Source organism: Periplaneta americana, chromosome 2, assembly GCF_040183065.1.
Source record: "Periplaneta americana isolate PAMFEO1 chromosome 2, P.americana_PAMFEO1_priV1, whole genome shotgun sequence".
NCBI classification, from domain to species: Eukaryota; Metazoa; Arthropoda; class Insecta; order Blattodea; family Blattidae; genus Periplaneta; species Periplaneta americana.
The window spans coordinates 143,459,590-143,479,938 of NC_091118.1; the positions used below are offsets into that span (position 1 = coordinate 143,459,590).

The window sequence follows — 20,349 nt, forward strand, 5'->3', positions numbered from 1 at the left end:
AAATGTAAGATAATAAAACAAAATTAAAAGTTAATGTTTTCTAACAGTTTTATTAATCATTATAATACATTGTTTAACTTCATTACGATAACATCAATATTTAGTACATAAACTATTGACTTCAGTTATAATTAATACAACATTTAATTGAAAAAAAAAATTCTGTATAATTAAGTTATAATACATCAGCAAAAATTAACATCAACAACGCACGAGACTCGACAGTTCATATAACAAAATGTGCCAGCAGGACAGTTTTGCACCTGTTCAATAGGCACGTTGTTCGGATCACATTCGTAGAAAGATGAATCGCTGGCGCAAAGGAAACCACCAACATTACATGGAGGTATTGGGCAGACGTAATCTCGGGTGCATGCCGAAACTGCTGGGTCCGGGTTGAAGAATGTTGGTTCTGGACAAGTCATATCCACCTTTAGGAAATTTCCAGGAGAAACGCTTATGCACATGTAGTACTTAGTACAATCACCTGGATAAGGAAAATTTCCTTCAGATTCGCATTCGTTAGGTGTCGGTATTGGTGTTGTAGTAGTTGGCACGCAATTGTACTTATCAGGACTGGTACAAAATTGAGAATGTGGATTGAAAACTAGATTCCCAGGACAGGTCATGTAAGTCAGAAATAATTTTCCACTGAAATCATAAGCGCAGAGATAGTATGCTGAACAGTCACTCGGATTTGGGAATCTTCCTTTATATGTACAAACAAAATCTCCATTCGCTCTCACACTCAACGTGGCAGCTGAGGATGGCACAATTTTATAACCGTGTTGATGGTCATCCTGACGGTGGACGAATGGATTGGTCCAATTGAATTCCCAGTTAGCTGATACTAAATTTAAGCACGATGAAAGGAAGATCTGGAAAGAGAGTAACAAAACGTAAGTTTAATGATACGATTTATAACATAAGAACTGCAATATTCTTTATTTAAAAAAAAGGCATTACTCCAAAGATTTACATTTTATAGAAGAAATTATATCTTGTTACTGAATTTTCAGACAGCATTCTTTATTTAAAAAGACTTAACTCCAAAGGTTTACATTTTATAGGAAAAATATTATCTTGTTACTAAATTTTCAGGCAATGTTCTTTATTAAATAAGACATAACTCCAAATATTTACATTTTATAGAATAAATGATATCTTGTTCCAGTATTTTCAGACGGTATTCTTTGTTTAAAAAGACTTGACTCTAAAGATTTACATTTTATAGGAAAAATGATATCTTGTTACTGAATTTTGAGGCAGTATTCTTTATTAAATAAGACATAGACTAACTCCAAATATTTACATTTTATAGAAGAAATCATGTCTTGTTCCTGAACTTTCAGACAGAGGTTTCAAAGTAATATTATTTATAGGCCTATAATTACACCATACAACAAATGGCTTTTAAGGAACCCGGAGGTTCATTGCCGCCCTCACATAAGCCCGCCATTGGTCCCTATCCTGAGCAAGATTAATCCAGTCTCTACCTTCATATCCCACTTCTCTCAAGTCCATTTTAATATTATCCTCCCATCTACGTCTCGGCCTCCCCAAAGGTCTTTTTCTCTCCGGTCTCCCAACTAACACTCTATATGCATTTCTGGATTCGTCCATACGTGCTACATGTCCTGCCCATCTCAAACGTCTGGATTTAATGTTCCTAATTATGTCAGATGAAGAATACAATGCGTGCGGTTCTGCGTTGTGTAACTTTCTCCATTCTCCTATAACTTCATCATAAAACAAGGAAATACATAAAAAAACGGAGCTCTACAGAACTATGTCAGTTCAAGTGTTAACATAAGCAAGCGAGTCGTGGATACTTTAAAACGAAATAGAAGTTAACTAGAAGCAGCGGAGATGAGATTTCTTCGTAGAGTAAAAGAATGCACAAGAAGAGATCTGATAATAATTGACAATATATATTAAATATACAAAATCTTAACGATGAAAGATATAAGTATGAACAATGTTTTGGATCTAGAATGAATAGTGCAAAGATACCATTATGACATGAAAGTATAAATCTAAAGGGAAATTGGACATCCCCGGAAAAGGAGGAGTTAACGAACACAACGCGAGATGCCTATATCATGAAGTGAAAAAGAAAAAGAAAATGATGATTATAGTGGTAGTGATGATGATGATTTTTAGTTGTTTATTTAACGACGTTCTATCAACTACTAGGTTAATTAGCGTCGATGGGATTGGTGATAGCGAGATGGTATTTGGCGAAATGAGGCCGAGGATTCGCAATAGATTACCTGAAATTTGCCTTACGATTGGGGAAAACCTCGAAAAAAAAAACCAAACAGGTAATCAGTCATAGCGGGAATAGAACCCAAGCCCGAGTGAATCTTTGGATCGGGAAGTAAGCGCCTCAGCCGACTGAGCTACGTCAGTTGCATATGATAATGATAATTATTATTATTATTATTATTATTATTATTACTATTATTATTATTATTATTATTATTATTATTATTATTATTATTATTATTATTATTATTATTAACAAGGATATAAGGGAATCGATAGATTTTTATATGATAATTTTGCAATATGATGAACACAAATGTTAACCGCTTGCAATAAATCTGTGATTAACTCAAAACATTTCCATTTTTATTACGTATGACTGCTTAATAATCCAATTATTACAGATTGTTATAGGCACTCTTAACTATTGACATTTTTTAAATTATTTCTCATCTAACTTAAAGGCTGCCAAACTAATAAATTATGTTGGTTACAATTAGCAATGAAGAGTTTTAAATGCCAAATGTATAGTACAGAAATATACAATACCAATAACTAGTATTATTTTACGTGATGAAAAGAATGAGGAAAACCACAAGAATACTACAAACAGAAATTCGCAATAAAAAAGTGAAACAATAGACAAACTGGAAAACAAGGAGGATTTATAATCCTAATAGAAATTATTACAATATTACTATGACCGTATTTACTAAAAGATTTCACTTTCATAATTTCCATGGAACAGAAGGTAATAATATAATCTACTAATTTTGCGTTTTTATGATTTGTGGTGGAAGGAATGAGTGGAACATAATGATCTAAATTCTATTCGGACAGATTGGAAAATTAGACTCAGGGAGGGTTCCCAACTTTGGGTCGGTAATTCCAGGAAACTTATACGAGGTACAAGAGAAAAAAATTTCTTGAACCAAAGAAGACAATTTAACAGCAATTTTCACAGTTTCTATGAGGAAATAATCTATTCGAATAAAGTACAGTCCATCGCAATTAATTGGTATGTCCATTTGAATTAATAGTCTATGGTGATTATCTTAATCTACGTGCTAGTCAGTACCACATTTCAAATTTTAAGTCAATTTTATTGGCTTATTTGTCAAACTTGGTAAACAGGAAAATTAAGAGCTAATGTACCGACAGACATGAACATCAACATTTTGTTTTGATAACTTTTAGACAGTTGAATCTTTGAACATATATTTGTCTTGCAATTTGGCTCTCATTCTCAGACCTGGCCTACTCTTAACAAACTTATAGTTCTAGAATTCAGTGAAATTAGTTTCACCTGCATTTCTGCTTTCAGCTGGTTATCACTTAGGAGTAAATATTGAAACCTGGCACTGATAGTTTCCTACACCATGTTCATGGAGAGTAGTATATCCAGTGAAATTTTTAAGAATGCAAATATCTTCATACAATTTATTTACGCGGATATTGAGCTGGAAACAATTAACCAGGATTTTAAGTCTTTCCACGTAGATAGAGTTTGCAAAGAAGAGACAGACTGACAAAGAAGATTGACAATCCAAAATTACACCAATTTGAAATATATTGTAAAGCCAAGTCAAAAAGAAGAGTTGCACTTGATTCAGAAGTTCTTCCTGTCTGCATCAACCATGCTCAAAATATGCTACTAATCGAAAATTATTCTAATTCCGGCATTTTGCCGTCCTTGTCAGGTACAAAAATTCCTCTGGGACATAGCGTAAGATTCCTGGTCAATACCTCCGAATACTGTATTGTTGGGAACTCAGATGGTTAAAGCACAATTCTTGCTTTCAAGGAAGTATGAACTCTGTGTTTGCTCTATCTTCGTCTTGTGTTCAACTTCCATATTTACTACATGATAACAAACCTGACCTTGGCAAGACTGAACTGAAACGAGTGGTTGAATTCTCTATCTCACGATCTATTCTGCTCCCTTTCGGTAATCTGTACACTTATTCCGCGAAGTAATAACGTAGTCAGATCACAGATGGCAGCTGTGTTTCAATTTGAAGTTCAGTAAGTGAGAGCGCTCTGGTGAGCGGATTTGAGAGGACATGATGATTAGGGATCTGCGTATGATCAATTTTATTCAACATCACTTATGTTGTCACGTACTCATCTAGACAAAATAATAATGTATACCGAGGTATACAAATAAATATTGGTTTTAACCAATAGAAAAAGTATAACGTGCAACAATTTTTACACATTATCATCATCATCATGATCATCATCCATGGAGCTGAAGCAGGAAAAACTCTTGAAATCATCTTTTCTTTGGTCCGACAATACCTACATCTCTTTTCTATTTCTGCTTTTCGTATAGGCCTAGTTGTTTGTTAATTTTTGGAATACTATTTCTACTACTGCCTTCAGAGGCGGTTCTAGCTCGGGCCCTCCCAGTTTTAATAAAAACGTTATTTTAAAATTAATTAATTATTGCCGAATAAATTTCTCATTTACTTGATATAAAGCAAACTAATGAATTTTATGAACTCTCCCCTCAACTTTGAGACTAAAATGCAAGTTCAAATATTTCTAATGTAGACAAACCTCCATGCGATATAAAAGCATCGATATCTCCCCAATTCCGTGACGTAAAGGTGAATGCAAATGTTTCTAATATAGACGAACCATTTGTTATCAGTACTTCGATCTACGATGGTTCGTGCAAACCACGTAAGTCAGTTTACAAACAAATGCCATTATATAATAAGAACAGAAGTTGTAACAGTAAACGATTTGATAGGTATAAATTCATTGAATACTCGGAGCAGAAATATGTAGTTTTCAGTTTTCCTTGTTTTAAATCAACATTTAAAATATTTCTGCATTCAGGAAGAATAATTTTAATCAGTCAAATCGAGTAATCTCGGAATGTTTAGCAAAAAATTATCGCATTTATCTCAACGAAGGCAGATAGCTACAAAAACAACATTTTCATTTACATCAAGTCAAACTGTTATTACATAGGCCTACTTGTAACACATACCGTTAAATTAGGTATATGTTACAGGAAGATATTTCGTACGTTAATTTGCTAGATTTATAAGCAATATTTAACTTATAATTAATAGAAATGTGTTACTTAATTTGTTTTCATCTATAAGAAGTTAAAAAGTGTTAAACCTTTTAAAACAAATTTAAGATAAAAATGACCAGTTATTTATGATAAACTGATTTATAAATATGAGAACAGTTATGCAAGGTAAAATGTGGTCATGTTTTAAATCGATTGATGTAAAAGTCATCAAACAAAATATGTTTGCATTACGTAACAACAAATAATGATACAGTATAATAAGAGTTGTTCAATTACATTATAATCATTATTATTTTATTATTTTTTAGATTTATAAATATCTTTCAAAATAAAATACTAAATTGCCCTAAATGCAGACAGAACTATTACTGAATATATTTACCAAGCAACAGAAGAATACTATACAGAATTCTCTCTTATTTACATGAACGTACCAATCTTGTAAAAAACAATAGGTACTGGTAATATCATGTATAGATTAGATACGTATGTATAATTATGTAATCGTACGAATTTCTTGTAACTTAATCTACAGCATTTATGTAAAGTGATTTTAAAATATATATTTAATTGCTAAAATAGTATTACATAAAAATATTTGGACACAAATGAATAATATTGAATACATCTAACAATAATTTGAGCCTGAAATAAATGTTGTAATTTGATTATTTAAGACAGAATAATCAATTATAAAATGGAGATATGCACAACCTAAGTACATAAGCATATTATTATACTATATGTAACTCTATAAATAACAAAAAATTGTTGCCAATATTAAGACATAAGATACTTTATGTATCATTACTTACTCGTATTTATCATTCAATCCCAGCAAAATATGATTTTTAAATTTTAAGGCTACAGTCGAGACGAAAGGAATAATAATAATAATAATAATAATAATAATAATAATAATAATAATAATAATAATAATAATAATAATAATAAAATTAACTATAATTGAATATTAAAGTTTTGCTTCTATAGGCTACATGAACTGATATAACAAATTTTCAAAAATTATGAACGTACATCAAGTAATTTCCTTCATATTAAAAATCTAATCAGCAAACAGGGAACTTATTTTTTATAGTGTAACGAATCGAACATTTACTGGTAAAGGCTAGGAAACGGAAGAACCAGAAATTGTCTTAGTTGTTAAAAGAGCTAAGAATATATATTACATAGACATAAGAATTCAGACCCTATGAACATCAGAAGTCGAAATAATAACAAAGTACAAGAATTTGATAAAATAAAGAAAATATGGAATTAAGTGGAGGTTTTTATAGTTCTATTACTAATCTCTGCGTCGAATCTTCACACAAGATGTAAGAAACTGCCTGTTGAAAATTATATCAATGACAACAGAATGAATGAATGAATGAATGAATGAATTAATTAATTAATTAATCATTCAATCAGTCAATCAATCAAAGTACAAGAATTTGATAAAATAAAGAAAATCTGGAATTAAGTGGAGATTATTATACTGTAGTTCCATTACTAAACTCTGGATCGAATCTTCACACAAGATGTAAGAAACTGCCTGCTGAAAATTATATCGACAACAGAAAAAATGAATGATTGAATGAATGAAAGAAGGAAAGCAAGGAGAAAAGAAAGCTAGAATGAAAGAAAAAAGGAAAGGATGAAAATAAAAATCTCTTAAGCCTTGAATATTTAGGGCTGTATTCATACACATTACGCTAGCCCACACTACAAACGTGCTAAAGTAGCCCCGGTTATAGCCAGGTTACTTTTACGGGATTCATAGGCGCTGATTATTCTGTGGCTACGTTAGTCTGCGTATTACCTTTGGAAAATGTTACACGATGCTGGAAATGTTACTGCGCATGTGCAGACTGGCAGTTATCGTGCTGAGATGCAAGCGATTCTGGATTGTTTTTGTTTATATTTTGTGAGGTTATTGGCGATATTATATTACAATAAACTATTTGTTTTTTCTTCTGTGGTAATAAAAGCAAGAAATATACGTGCAAGCGTGCGAGTAATTCGACTACACAAGAAAAATTGTCCAAAATGTTGGTAGAAATGTTATAATATTATATGTAATATTTTTAGGTTAGACCTAGACGTAACTATTATGAAATATTGGATTTCAAAGAATGACTTATTCAGAATGCTAAAAATGTTTAATAAGAGGGAAATATTGAGAAGAACCTTCCGACATGAAGTTTTTATAACTAACATCTAGCGTAATAACGGATTGCAGTTGGAAATTGTGTCTCAATTGAAATTGGTAACTGCGATCATCTTCGTTTTCATATTATAGGTTAGAACGCAGCAACACTCTTAATCTCACATTTTCCTCAGTGAATCAGGTAAGTTTCTAAAATTAACATCAAGAGACGTTCTAAATAAATTAATTTTGTAAGGTATATTTTCCTCCTTCGTCTCATTTCACGAATTCGACGAAGAAAAGCCACGTTATAAACTTCATAGCGAGCCATGTTGGAGATTTAGTCCATCTTTAAAACTACCCTATTGCCAGAGGTTAAAATTTAGCCGGCCAAACCCTGCTTAGCACGCGTACTATCGCTAACACTGGTTTATGAATACGTTAGTTCGCTGATCATCCACCGGAAGTAGCTATTTAGCCCGCTCTAAGAATGTCTATGAATACGGCCCTTAAAGTCAATGTTATAGTGCGATGGCGATCACATTCTCACTGCCAAATCAGGCCGATAGTACCAGCATAAAGCTGAGAGGCAATTTATAAAGTAATAATGCGAATATTAATACTGACAAAACTAAACACTGCACCTAGTGGTTCCTCAAAATTCAATTCTAGACATTAATACAAAATACATTTCAAAGAGTTTACTATTTTAATTAGACCCACTTATAAACACAAATAAATTCTATTCGCAATATTTAAATGAAGATATTAGTATTGAAATTAAAAACTAAGATAGATGTTACTCTTAAAAACGCAGATCGATGTTACTGTGCTTCATTAAACGTTTTGGAAAGTAAATCAATTTCAAGAAAGGTAAAATTGGATTACATAAATCTTTGGCTGCTCCAGTATTGACTTATGCTTCTGAAATTTTGACGATTAGAAAAATATTTGTCGAGTATTTGATCCAGTGATTTAGAATTGAGATTAACGAAAGAAAAAGTTTGACAAATCTGACAGGAATGTAAAATGAGTCCCATAAAAATGATAGTTTTGGAAGAACTATAATGAAAATAATAATAATAATAATAATAATAATAATAATAATAATAATAATAATAATAGTAATAATAATATAGAATAGAAGAATAGAACTTTTATTGTCGAAGGCATAGGCCTAGTATATCCATAGACATGGTCAAATATAATATACATTACATTGAATTTAAAAAATGTCAAATATAAAATACATTATTCATTTCAAGGGCCCATGCGTGTATCCTCTAAATTGTAGGGACACAAATTTATTAATTTCATTTTTATATAATTCCTGAATTTGTGAGAATTTTTTGTAAATTTGATATCCTCAGGCAAACTACTGTAGATTTTGATACCAACGACCATGTAGGTTCTGCTAATATTTGTAAGATGGTGTACTGGAATAGAAATATGAAAATCACTATTTTTGTGAAAATCAGACAGATTTTTATAAATTAGTTGTAAAACATTAAAAACATATATACCATAAACAGTGAGAATATTATACTGTAAAAAATATTCCCTACAAGAGATCCTACTGCCAACGCCCGCTATTCACCTGAAAATACGCTTTTGAGCCATAAATATATCATTCAGCATGGTTCCAGATCCCCAAAAACAAATGCCATATGAAAGCCTTGACTCAATGTGTGCAAAATAAAAAGACATTAATACATTGCGATTTATTATCGTTCTCAAAATTCTGATTTGATAACAAATATTGTTGAGTTTAGAAATTAAACTTGTGATAATAATAATAATAATAATAATAATAATAATAATAATAATAAAAATAATAACAATAACAATAACAATAACAATAACAATAACAATAACAATACAGCAATAATTATTGTTTTGAAATAACAGAATTTAGGCCTAATGGCCTAAGAATAATTTAATATAATACAATGTAATGTAATATAAATAATACAAAATAATTGAAAAAATAAATGTAACTATTATTATTGTTAAGGCTATCATCATCATCATCATCATCATCATCATCATCATCATCGATTTCTGTGGCATTATAGATATTACTAATGCGTTATATAGAAACTATTGCCATATTTATTTTCTCATTATAATAGTAAGTTAAGAAATTACTATTATTAACTGTAATATAGAATGAAATTGTGTTATATAATTTTCTGCATCAATAAAATATGTTTATCTAAATCTAGTAAATATTTTTAAATAAATTAAGTTCATTGAAGATAAATGACATTTCACTTTTCAAAAATTACATAAAATAGGGTTTTAAGTAGAAAACTTACCACAAGTAATATCTGCCGTAAGAGTCCCATCTCTTAAACAAGAACTTAGGCTTAACAATAATTGAAATGATTATTCAGAGTTCGTGTCAGGTATGAAGTGTTGCCCGAACTGTTCTAATGTTCTTCGATTTCGTAGCGAAGCACAAATATATAGTCCTGATGAAGTAACTACAGTGTAAATTGCCTACTAAATAATAAGGTCATAAATATCGCACAACCTTCATGTCTGGAATATTTTATGAGGGTCTTAAGCCACAGTTTACAGAAGCTTTCAGAGCGCATCTTTTCGCCGCGGCATCATATGCATAACCTTCAGGGCATTTAAATGTTAACTGGCGAAATCCGTCAGCAATGGGGGAACACTGGTAATAATGATAACAACTATATGGGTCAGGAAACCTCCCAATCTCCTTACACCGGAAAGGTTCTTCATCTTCATCAGGGGGGCAATTTATGGCAGCATTTGGTGAAATACAATAACCAGGACATGTTTTCTTGCAAACAGTGTTAGGGGGACAGTTAAAAACAAATCCAGAAGGTGTGTTCTCACCAGGTGCACACAATTGTACTTTTGAATAAGTAACACAATAGAATCCGTTATCTGTGCAAGTTGGGGGAGGAGGGCAAATTACGTTTTCGGAAAAGCTGCAAGATTTCGTATCTACATTAAATTTTGAGCCTACAGTACATGTGTAATGTCCTTGTATAAGTTCCCCATTTAATGAACTGCAAACGTAGTACTTCTGACAATCGTTTGGGTCTATAAATCTGCCTTCTTTAGTACACTCAAAAGCAATTCCACCAACTTCGATCCTACTTAAAATGCCTCCGTTTTTCCCCGCCATACAGGGAGAATCAAGGGCACAAGCTCCGAGGCAATCCATGGAGCAGTAACTTTGTGGAGGGCAGATGTTTATGGTGTCATCTGGGACACTGCTGTTTCCAGAGCAGAACTGCACTTCTTTGTCACTCTTGCAGTAGAAGCCATAGCTGTTGCAGGTCTTTTCAGGTGCCAACCCGTTTACCACACACGTAATAAACTGAAAAAAATAATGTTATATGAAATAATATGATTAGAATACATGCGTCATACACGGCATGAATAAACAGACTAATATATGAGTTTGGCTTCCTCAGTCATCTTCAAATTTATTATTAACAAGGAATATAACCTATTAAGGACCTAAAATAGAATGAACAGTTTTAACTACTTTTACACAGAAGGAAAGAGTTGGAGTAAAGTTTTGTAATAAGAAAGTAGTGCCTATGTATGTAAATAGAGAACCCAAATAAAGTTTGTAATAAAAACGTAACTTTCCATAAGTTTGAAACGGAGATGTGGATTATCTTCTACAATATTATATTTATATAACAAGCTTTAAGAGAGGATAGAGTGAAATTCTAGTAATTTTAAAACAAGAATAGCATTTTCTTTTACTTTTTGTGAAAATGAATCAGCAATTTCTTACTTATATATTGACCAAATTTCAGAGCTTTACGGCGCTTGAAATCATACAAATTACGTCATATTTAAATGGCTTCCAGTATCATGGAAACTCTGAAAGCTGTTTCCTCACACTTTTTTTTAACACATTTTCTCACGTTCAAAGTGTAAAGGTTCTCACAATTTTGATAGTAGGAGCTTGAAATTTTTACTGCACGTGCAAAAAAATATTTTCTCAACTTCACTAATCGTTTCATATGTAAGAATTTCTACCACTTAGTCTAAAAAAGAATCTTATTCAGACGCTTGTAATGCCCCATTTTGATTATTGCGATTCCTTACTAACTAATGTAAGTTTACTCTTAGCTGAGAGACTACAACGTGTTCATAATGTGTGCATACGATTCATCTGCAATACTCGTAAATTTGATCATATAACACCTTCCCTCCAGTTACTTTTATGGGTGCGTCTGAAGGAACGAAGAACAATACATTCACTGTCTCTTCTATTTAGAATCATGCATACTTCTACTCCGAATTATCTGTTATCGCGCTTTCAATTTCTTACAACTCTTCGAAACCAGCATCAAGCACTTCTTTCTATCCCTCATCATAGAACGTCTCTATACTCATCCTCCTACACTGTAGAAATACCACATCTCTGGAATTCGTTACCTAATGATGTCAGGGACTGCCGGACTTTATCACAATTCAAAATTAAATTGGAAAATTTTGTCTTGTTTAATGCTTTTTTAGGTATTGCTAGAAGTGTTGATTTATGTTTTTTACTCTAGATTAAAATCGCAAGTTTCTTGTTTATGTTAGTTAATTAGGAAACAATTAATTGTACTTAATCACTCATTTAAAGTTTGTGTAACTGCAACCTGTGTATATTTTTGTGTGACTTTACTTTGTTTATAGTGTTTTTTTTCCTTTTTATTCCTGTTTTTGTATTTGTATTTCTGGTGGTGTGGAAGAGAAGGCCTGATGGCCTTAACTAACCAGAATAAATAAATAAAATAAATAAATAAAATAAATATAAGCTTTGGTGGAGTGATACAGACGTCCGCGGTCATTTTCTTTTAGGGCTAATCCCGACATTTGTCTTAACGCCTTTCGAAAGCCATGGAAAACCACAGGCAAGATGCGTTGCCTCAGTTGACTGTGATAGCAATATAGTGAATGACTATGAATACGTTGATGTTTTATGTATTGGTATGACCAGTAGATACGGCTATTTGCGTGTGTAGAGATTGCAATATGATGATAGGTAACTGAAGCGGGAAGCAAGTTAAGTCGGTGTAGTGTGAACTACTCGTATTTGGTAAAGGAGAACAAGTGAACGAACATTTCTACGTTTGTTAAGTGGATGCCAGTGTTTAAAGTTTGGAACAATGGGGTAATGCGATCAACACCACGGACACCACAGTCGAAGCGAAAGAAAGAATGTTATTATGATCCTCATTGTCAAGGGTTAAGATCATTGTACTAGAGCAGTTGATTTTTATGTCGGATAAAACAAGAAGATGTTAGCAGTCCTATTAATGCCGTAAGCTATGATTTATTTTTAAGTTCAAATGGTTCGATAACTACGTAGCCTCTCTGGAAACTGACCATTGTGCTGGAGAAGAATTTATTTGTGGGATAGTTGTTATTTTGTCATCTGTCCGAAGACAAGTTCGAATCCTATAAATGACACCGATAAGACATACCCAAGAGGCAACCACGCCAGGAGATAATGGGAAAAGGTGGTCAGTTCTTTTCCCCCCTCCACTGAATAATCGCTGACTAGTAACTTATTACATTAATAAAATTTCAGATGTATACAAAGTATAGACAGACAGACAGATGCACTACACTATCAGAATTTGCCCTTAAATCCAATGCAAGGGTCTTTTGACCGTACGTGCTTTACAAAACAAATTCTACTTTATAGATTTCATCCCCTAACCTATAATTAAATCCAATCACTCACCATAAAACATACAGATTAATATGAAACTAGTATAAAACACATTATATATACATCCTAACCCAGTGACCGGCATGTTCCGTGCTCTGTGACGTCATACCACGGAGCCGCCACGCTCTTTGCTCGGGAAACTCTGCATACTGAGCACAGCGAGGAGAGAAGGTTCAACTGAACAGTGGTGGTACGACGCCTATGCAATGACAGCGCGATCCATTCGTCTGAGGTAATATGGGAACAGCACAATTACAATACATGTGTACGAAAACAAAACTGTACATCCGTGATAAATCAATGTAACAAAATATTTTTGTTTGTAATCAAATTTAATATACTTATAGTAATATGAAATTCATAATACAGCCAGCTACAGAAGCTTTCGCATTATGTAAATGAGGCTCCGAAACTGCTATAAATATACAAATATGGAAATAAATAATTCAAGCAGTACTACATCACTTTGTCTACTCGGAAACTTGAAAACAGTTCAAGTGTTTTTAACAGACATTTTCCTACACAATATACAGATTGAACTGTCGAGACCCTAACTTGGTGAGTAGTATGCAAAGTATATTTCAACTTTTGAAACACACCATCACTTTGTGTTACTATCGTGCCCAAGCTAAATGCTTTGTCGAGATCAAACTGTGTTATGGAGTATGGAGGAATGGCGAAGTGTTTGATTTGTGGCAAGCTGTTTCAGCATGTAAAGAAATTCAATATCAATGCCATTATTCTGTATGCCACATAAATGATTATGACAAATATGGGGGGAATATCGACAAATACTTGTGCAGCAATTGAAAGATAAATTGTTAAGTGAAGATAGGGAACACACTGTCAGTGAATCAATGGTAAGCTTAAGGCTTAAGATATAGGATTTCACTAGCCATTGCAAAGAACATGCGTTTTTTTAATGACGGGGAATTTGCCAAGAATGTTGCCATCATGACCGCAGAGTAGTTATTCCCTAGCAAAATACAGGAATGTGATTCCATCAATTTATCTCCAAGAATTGTCGTATCATTGCTGCACTGACGCCACTGCGCTGGTGCGTGTTAACAGTAATACGACTCATCTGCTCGCTCTTCCAAGCTCTTGAGGCCTGACTGGCTCTTGCGTCATAACTGCAGCTTCTGCCGGCCACTGTCCTAACCTAACAGTCAAACAGGCATAAAAGTGTATACTGTAAATCAATAATTAGCATTATCCCTTAGTCAGTTCGCATCACAAACTTCAGCAGCTGATGTTCTAAGCTGTCTCTCCTTCAAAAGGAACAATCCAGTCTTTTGTTCGTATTCTCTATTCCCCATCAGGTCAAGACATACAAGCGGACCCCTGTTCCGGCTTAGCATCGAGGGTGGTAGATATTTTCTCAGGATATGTTCTGTTTTTTCACAATGGGTTAAAATGTGTGTCCAAGAATCCTTTTCCACACATACTGGACAGATGCGGTCTCCTTCTTCCATGCCCCCAATCTTAACCATGGTAAACCTCCTCTACTATCTTTGCTACAAAAATTTGTGTAGACACATCTCTCCCAATTAAGCATGAGGTCTGATTGTAAATGTAGTGAAGATTTTTCCAAACACTGGAGCTCAATCTCTTGCCTCTCGATATCAATTAAACGAATCTTCACATTACGCCATACATTTCTTATATTATTTTCTCCTTTTCGCCACACCCAACCCATTCCTATATGATGCAGCCCTCTGTGCAGTTTATAAACCCACCTTTTTCCTCATCCATCTCTTTGTTGAACATTTAAGAGAAAGTGGCAATAGGTCGGGAAAAGTCCATCCCATCATCGTTTTTGTCCACTACGAATTCTTGCATTCAGTTCCGAAATATCGTCTCTAAATTTACAGCTATATGACATTCGTACTGATTGTGAGGTTATCACTGTAAGTTATTTATGCTCCCATGGTCACAATTCTGAATATATGCTACTGTTTGTGATTTTCATACTATAATGTGTGTACTTAGTAACCTCAAATACAGTCGCATAAATTCCTTATCACATTGTAACAGGTAACATATATAAAGATACAGCACCAGTACACTGATTGCTGATTCACTTAGTGTTCACTTGTTTTCTGCTATCAATATGGAATGGTGAAATTTATACAATTGATTTGGAACATGTGGTATAATCAATTCTACGACCACAACATTTTTTTTTTCATTTCACAAGTTCTTCTACGCATAATGTCCTTCGAGACCTAAAATTATATAATTGTTAAAGAATTGTATGCATACGTGCATTCATGTACAGTGCTAGACAAAATAGATTTCCCGGATAGAATATTTCCAAGTCTAAAAATTAAGCATCGCGCATGCTCAGCATCAAAAGCGCCTATTCACAACACTTGCACGTGCCACAGCTTGTGTAAAGACTTGGGTTCGAATCCTGGCGGGACTGCTTTTAGTTAACATGCTTTGTAACCTAATTCAATTTAGGTAATTTTTTCGGCGTTTTGCGAGATATTTTACTCAATATGTCAAACGCTACGTAAATACTCAGAGTCATGCGATTTATAGTACATGTATAACAATTTCTTACTCAACATTTCCGTTATTTCGGTAATAAATATGCTGGAAGTCGCCGCTACTCGTACTTACAGCATATGTATGACAGATCTATGAATGGATTTGATGTAAATAGTAGTTACATGTAGGAGCGTATAATTGGATACTTAATAGTAGAAAGGTGCTAAGTGCCAAAATTAGAAAAAAAATTCTATATTTCACTAAAATAGTGCAAATTCCCAAGGGACATTATATATCAATAGTGCTAGATCTACAGAAGATTGTAGAGTGTTATTACGACCATCAAAAGATGATAGTGGTGCAAAATTGCACCTTCAAATTTATATATATATATATATATATATATATATCTATACACCTAATACATTATTATGTTAGAAAACGCATAAAAAATTACTTTATTGTTTCTTTATTGTTTTAAGTTAAAAAAAAAATATTAGTTATTCAGGCATAAAGGGAGTGAGAGTAAATTTATTTTTTTTATTGGCACTCTGTATTAAAATTTACATATTCTGAATCTCCATTACATTTTACGTATGAATGCGTAGAAATTTTACCCCTTCATCTGTTTCGTGTCTTTTAACTATTTATTAAAGATGTTTCAAGAACTTCAAACTTGAGACAAACAGATATGTAAAATCGATATTGACGCATCATTTGCGTGGAGTGTTTGTAGTAATGAACCATAATTTACGTCCCGACAAATGTGTGCTACTGTGTTGAATAGGTCATAAAATTAAACAAAACACTATCACTAATCAAATTTTACAACAGATGTTCAAAATGAGAACCAGCCAAACAATGTCCCAGTCTATCACGGAAACAGTTCATTGCCTTTCTCACAGTTACATTACTAATCTGTTCCACCTCATATCTACAATTGACTATTTAATTCCACGAACCTCGGATCATTTGGTAAGCAAGGTAATCTCTCGGACACCGAAGACGGCTTGTTTATACATATGTCAAATTCAAAATAATTCTGGCAACAAACCTTGTAAGGTATTAGGTGAAATCAGGACAGTTATTTCTAAAGATAAAGTCGATTAAATAGTTACCCTTGGTCGCTAGATAATGTTTACTAATATTTCACATAGTCATTCAAATTTCTTAAAAGTAGGACATCATTTCATTCTTAATGAACGTACAGTTTCGGAATCATGATTCGTAACACATTCCAGGACCGTCAAGGTAATGTGATATTTAAACTAATTAACTATCAATCTAAGTATTGTATTTCATTTAGAAATGAAAGTTCTACTTACACAACAGAGAACAAAAACATATGTAGCTCCAATCGCCGGAATCTTCTCAAAACCCATCATATTGAAACACTTTCCCACACTGAGAAGTCTACATTCAAAGATGACATGGAACATTTATACTCTTTATTCTCGTATTTCGACCTTTGATAGCAAACACCTTTCAATGACACAAATATTTGTCAGATATTTGCAGTAATTACATTTGCTGTTTCCTTGTAGTTTTATCATCATATCGCCTTGGAAAGCGATTACAGAAAGGAAGTAATAAAAAGTGTTTTAATTTTATTTGTAATAAAGTAGGTCTAGGTCACACATTTTATTCTCTGTATAGCTTTGTCTGAAGGCTAATCATATTGACATGGGCTAAATTCTGTCTACTATGAAACGAAGTACCTTGGCAGCGCCTTAAATTTATTTTCTCACAGTAAATAGATATTATATGATAATTACCTCATTGCAGATAGAGTGTTTAGATTCTTTAGCCTTGATCTTATTTCAGTTAACAAGCTGATATAGTGCACAATATATTTTATGCCATCCTTGCATTATAAACAGATTGTTACTACATCCAATATCGTAATAAGAGCGTGTCAATAATAGCAATGACGTAGGCTATTCGCTATAACGCAGCGTTTCTCAAACTTTTTTGAAGTGGGGACCACTTTTTAAAGTCAGAACAGTGCCGCGGACCACCTTACTCTTGTTCCTTTCGAAAGCAAATTTATCATGTTCGTAGCATATTTTAATGCCAGTATATTTATATTTTAAAATTTAATTAAGGTTCGGTACTTTGGTCCTCTGTTATGAATTCGGGTGGCCCCTGGCTGGATCACAGGCGCGGCGCCAGATGTGTAGGGAAAAGATGTCGAGAAGCACCACGTATATAGTGCTTTAAATCCCTCTTTTGCCGCTGAGAATAGAGTGGGAAGTCGATAGACGGGTAGGGTAATAAATTTCATAAAATGCAGTACTGGGAGAAAAAGTGAAATTCGATTGCCATGTGTCATTTCCAGACTCTGAGATTTTAAGCTATAGTGTGATACGCAATTCGTTTGAATTTTATTTTTTCTTCTGTATTTTTTGAAGGACCACAAGGGCAGACCTCGAGGACCACAGGTGGTCCGCGGACCATAGTTTGAGAAACGCTGCTATAACGTAATACCGGAACGCTTGGGTCGGGATGCATGCAACTCGTCTGGCTATCTTGCTTACCGCTTCTGCGCGCCGTGTAACAAGAAATGAAATGCAGGACACAAGGTAATGTATCATTCATTTCCAATCTTTAACAGTTTTGTGTCACATTTGCAATATCACATAAAACAGTTCTGTGGTTCAGAGAAATTATATTAACAAAATAAAGGAATATTTGTAATATAAAATTTGATACCTAACCTATAACTAGAATTTGTAATACCTGCAAGGTCATCCATTTGTCTTTATTCAATGTCAATGCAAGGCGCAACTAATCGACACGAACATATGAAGACTTTGTCAGCTATGGATGATTTATAATTTATTTCATACAATTTATAATGCTAAGATTCCATAAAGTGTTGTATCAAACTCGTGAATAATCTTATTAGGCCTATGACACTCGTGAAAATTCACTCATGCCATAATCATCAAGATTATAGACTTGTTGCATAAATAAATAATATAAAATAATACATTTTTATCGGTATCAGTTCTCATGAATTTAACAGTTGTACGAGGTAATTTCATAATTAATGCAAAGGTTGGCAGAACTGTGAAGTGGATGATGCAACATCAATAAAAATTACGTCAGTTGCAGTTGAATTATTGAGGAAGAAGCTCGTGTGTTTGTTTCGTCCATAGCATACTCTGTGTTTAGGTAACGAGAGATATAAATGGAGCCTACAAGTGTCTCGGGTACTGTGAAGATTGAAGACGAAAGATGGAATCTTTACGTGGCAAACCTCGCCCCGTCCCACACAGCAGTCCACACTTTCACGGTGCCTTGAGTGGAGTTTGTGGTGAACTCACAGTGTACCGTAATACAGTTTCTAGTTGGGCTACTTGCTTTCATGAGGCTCTTGTCAGTGAGTTTGCAATGTCCAAGCGTTTCTGTTTATGTTCAGCAGTCAAGCAGTGAGAGACCCATCATGCAGAAAGTTTCATCTTCTTCAAATTCTTTGTCAAAATACGGAATACTGAATTTGGTGAAATCCCCGTAGCTTCTGGAACATATCTGAAAGGCTTCTTGTGCAATTATTATTAATTTTTGTTAAAAAAAATTGTGACAGCTTGTTCACGCATTGTAATCCACATTTCCCCCCTCCGCTTTTCCTTTAGGAAAACTGTCTTTTCTAAAATTCTCTTGCGTTTGAAATTCGAGGCAAATTGACCCGGGACCTCCACTGTCACTTACATCATAATTAGAGGGTGGAACCGGGATACTTTAGCAATCAATGTACGCAAGCACTGACTATAGCTTTAACACACATTGCGGACATAAAGAAAGGTAGTACAGTCTGGTTATGATTGAAAATAAAGTACATGAATACATACCTTATACATACCTCTGTTTTGTTGCCGGCGTTACAATGAATAACAAAATACATCCGAAGATTTGCGAACTGAAACGTCCTGCGGCGATCGCTCAAAAACAGTTTCTATATTTTGAGAACGACCGTTCAACATCACAGGATGTCAATGGTGAATGAAAATAATACGACTGGTGTTTCGACATTGCACTTGTACACGTTACCAAATACACTAGAGCGTCTCGTTTAGGCACAGTGAAAACGTAAAGAAAGTGCAGGTAACTTGTGGGAGAGGACGAGCCGTACGATAAACACGAGGGATGCACAAGGTTTTAGTTACAACATTTATGGCGGAGCATTAATTGAAATTATATTTTCCAAAAACACACAAAACTAAAGAACACAAATTGCGTAACTTTATCATACACACATTTTAACAAACAAGCAATTGTAATGTTGAGACAATTCAATATAACAAATCAAATTTTGCTACTTACATGATGTTGCTTTCAAGCACCATTTTTTACGGTCATAAATTTCATTCTCTGTATGACTAACATAATTTCACCGTCTTCTGTGGCCGACTTAACAAAACTACAGTGTATTGGTCTGAAGTGACAACATTATTTTCTAAACATAATAAGTATCCCTTCTCAAAGTTCAATTTATTCAGGTACAGTATAGAAGACGGTGATATTATGTTAGTCATACAGAGAATGAAATTCATGACAGTAAAAATGCAGCTTGAAAACAACATCATATAGACTAAGTAGTAAAATTTGATTTGTTATAATGAATTATTTCAACATTACAATTCCTTGTTTGTTAAA

At 33.5% G+C, this 20,349-nt stretch overlaps 1 long non-coding RNA gene across 1 annotated transcript; it reads right to left on the bottom strand.

The window, feature by feature from the left end:
* Nucleotides 1–30: 30 nt before the first annotated feature.
* LOC138694631 (uncharacterized) lies at nt 31–10,027 on the bottom strand. Its single transcript, XR_011330986.1, has 2 exons — nt 9,788–10,027; nt 31–878 (listed from the first exon to the last, which is right to left on the bottom strand). It is a non-coding gene; the product is annotated as an uncharacterized lncRNA (long non-coding RNA).
* Nucleotides 10,028–20,349: the final 10,322 nt, after the last annotated feature.